The sequence below is a fragment of the Periophthalmus magnuspinnatus genome, chromosome 10 (genome assembly GCF_009829125.3).
Source record: "Periophthalmus magnuspinnatus isolate fPerMag1 chromosome 10, fPerMag1.2.pri, whole genome shotgun sequence".
Lineage (NCBI taxonomy): Eukaryota > Metazoa > Chordata > Actinopteri > Gobiiformes > Gobiidae > Periophthalmus > Periophthalmus magnuspinnatus.
The window spans coordinates 12,598,999-12,602,688 of NC_047135.1; positions in this window are offsets into that span (position 1 = coordinate 12,598,999).

Consider the following 3,690-nt stretch of genomic DNA (forward strand, 5'->3'; position numbering starts at 1 on the left):
ATTTGAAAATGACCTATTCAAAACCCTACAGCAGTTAAGTAAAGTTGGACACTCACGTACAACTCCCTATCATCCCCAAAGTAACCCAGCAGAGAGGTTTAACCGCACTTTGCTCCAGATGCTGAGGACTCTGGGAGAGAAAGGGAAGGAGAGATGGAGAGATCATCTAGCACACGCAGTTCACGCCTATAACTGTACAAGGCACGAGGCCACGGGTATGTCTCCATTTTACCTAATGTTTGGCAGACATCCGAGATTGCCTGTGGACCTCATCTTTAATCTTCACCCTGAACAAGACCCCTGTACTCCTCGAGGTTATGCAGAAAAGTGGGCTGCGAGGATGAGGGAGGCATACAAGATCGCCACAGAAAATAGCCAACAGTCGAGTGCAAAAGGGAAGAAATCTTATGACAAGCACAACAAAGGCACTGTTCTAGAACCAGGTGACCATGTGTTAGTACGTAACTTGGGAGAGAGAGGAGGCCCAGGTAAATTACGATCATACTGGGAGAACACTATTTATGTGGTCAAAGAGAGGATAGCAGATGGTCCTGTGTACAAGGTTACAGCTGAAAATGGAGGTAACAGAGTCAGAACACTTCACCGTAACCTGCTCCTTTTAGTCAATGATTTGCCAGTAGACAAGCCTCCCAACTCACCTGTGAAAAACAGACTAACACACCACACAGGAGTGCAGAGACAGACAAAACATAATCAAAGACTCAGTGACACAAAAAGCAATACATCTTCAGATTCAGAGGATGAAGGAGTTCAGTACTGGTTAAGGATTCCACAGCAGGTACCAAGAGCTCCGCCTGCTGGGCAACAAAGACAAAACACAGCTGTTCCAGTAGAGCCCAGGATTCACATTTCTGTGAAAAACACAAAACAAACTAATCCTGTACAAGATAGGCTGCATATGAATCCAGATCAGCCTGTACCAGTTGCAGACTATCACGAGGAAGATGCACCCAGATCACCTGTGCCCATGGAGGAAGAAGCTCGGGGTGACACAGACCATGAGGACATCGGTGAGCCAGCAGCCCCACACCAGCATACACCTGCCAGTGAGGGAGAAGAGGATGAGCCCCAGGTCCGGAGGTCTACTCGTGCCCGCAAGCCACCACAGATGCTCACCTACGAATCCCTGGGTCAGCCATCACTCCAGTCAGCATACCAGCCGCCACCTTCTGCCCATGCAGTCAACGCCTTCTTCCCGCCAGCTGTCTGGGGAATGGACTCTAGCCAGATGGTATATCATGCACCCTACAGACTCATTCCACAGCATTATGTATATCCAGTTCCTGCTCCTATACATCACATGCCTGTTTATTAAGAGACATATAAATGCAGAAGAAAAAAAAAAAAAAAAAAAAAGGTTTTGTTTATGTAGATAAATGTCCGGAGCCATTTTCTGTTGTCAGGGAGCGTGTGACGCAGACAAAATGTGCAGTCACATTTTATGTTATTAATTATTGGATTACTTACAAAGAGACTTACTTGAGGCTCCTGTTGCTTTAAAATATACTAAATCCTTCAATTATTATAAATTTTTAATGTGACTTGTTTTATTTGAGATTTTTTCATGTTTTGGGAGAGTGCCACAAGGGGGCGGTGAAATGTAGCGGGTCTTCCGGTCCGACCCTACCTGGAGCGTCTCGTGCAACCCTCTTTCATAATATGAAGCGAGGCTGCACAGAACCGAGCTCACTGCCTGTCGTCTCATTATTTTTCATGGTTTTTCAGGTAATTTAATGTTGTTCACACATAAAACTGGATACAATGATAGTATATATTATTTAGGATGTTTAGCGCCAATGTAAAAGCAAGTTTTTATAAAAGTAGACCGTGAAATAATCACGTTCATTTCTGCAAGTTACCGTGAATTGAACACGAGGTTCTGTAATGGCGTTGCTCTTCTAAAACTTGAACGGCCATGTGAGACAAGCATGTGTAATAAGACTTTATTGTTAATGTTAAGAAATCACTTTTTGCACTTGTGTTATTAGTAAGAATGTTTGTAAAAGTTGGTAAATGTTTAATAGTAAATAGAAAATTGTGTTAATATGTTAGCCAGACTTTTAAAAGAGTAAATTATTATTTCAGATATGCTTAAGTAAGAAACTTAATTCAGTAAATGTATAAAGATTTACATTTTTATAAGTATGAGTACTTATTATGCTGGTATTTTGCATATGAATGTGTTTTTGTTTTAGTAAAAAAATGATTTATTTTCATGAAAGTAATTGGTGAATGCTATTGTCAAAATGTGTATTTTGAATTATTGGTCATTAAACATAATATGAAGCGAGGCTGCACAGAACCGAGCTAACTGCCTGTCGTCTCATTATTTTTCCTGTTTTTTCAGGGATTTTCTTCTGTTCGGGTCTGCCCCTCTAGACCATACCCGTAATAATATGTATTGTGGATTTTTCACAATTTCACTTTTCAAGTTCAGGGTGCCTATGGGATATTGCATTGAATTCCGCCTAAAGTCATATGAGTGCCCTGCACAAACCATTTTAGTTATGTGTGAGTTTGCTGCTGGATTATACTCATTTTTACTTGAGAAGCACCCACAATGTATGAAAGCACAGTTCTGATCACTTATATCAGAGTACTGTGAGGTTGGTGAAAATGATCTTTTCAGTGCCTGAAAATGCGAATGCATCAATAAAAGATGAAAATGCCTATATCTTTAGTTTGCAAGGTGATAAACCCAAACTTTAAAATGTATGTTGTACAAGTCCCAACGCCCTACTTTGCACAGCAAGAATTAAGTTGATATGTATTGTGGATTTTTCACAATTTCACTTTTCAAGTTCAGGGTGCCTATGGGATATTGCATTGAATTCCGCCTAAAGTCATATGAGTGCCCTGCACAAACCATTTTAGTTATGTGTGAGTTTGCTGCTGGATTATACTCATTTTTACTTGAGAAGCACCCACAATGTATGAAAGCACAGTTCTGATCACTTATATCAGAGTACTGTGAGGTTGGTGAAAATGATCTTTTCAGCGCCTGAAAATGCGAATGCATCAATAAAAGATGAAAATGCCTATATCTTTAGTTTGCAAGGTGATAAACCCAAACTTTAAAATGTATGTTGTACAAGTCCCAACGCCCTACTTTGCACAGCAAGAATTAAGTTGATGTATATTGTGGATTTTTCACAATTTCACTTTTCAAGTTCAGGGTGCCTATGGGAAATTGCATTGAATTCCGCCTAAAGTCATATGAGTGCCCTGCACAAACCGTCTTAGTTATGAGTGAGTTTTCTGCTGAATTATACTCATTTTTACGTGAGAAGCACCCACAATGTATGAAAGCACAGTTCTGATCACTTATATCAGAGTACTGTGAAGTTGGTGAAAATGAGCTTTTCAGCGTCTGAAAATGCGAATGCATCAATAAAAGATGAAAACGCCTATAACTTTAGTTTGCAAGGTGATAAACCCAAACTTTAAAATGTATGTTGTACAAGTCCCCACGCCCTACTTTGCACAGCAAGAATTAAGTTGATATGTATTGTGGATTTTTCACAATTTCACTTTTCAAGTTCAGGGTGCCTATGGGATATTGCATTGAATTCCGCCTAAAGTCATATGAGTGCCCTGCACAAACAATTTTAGTTATGTGTGAGTTTGCTGCTGGATTATATTCATTTTTACTTGAGAAGCACCCACAAT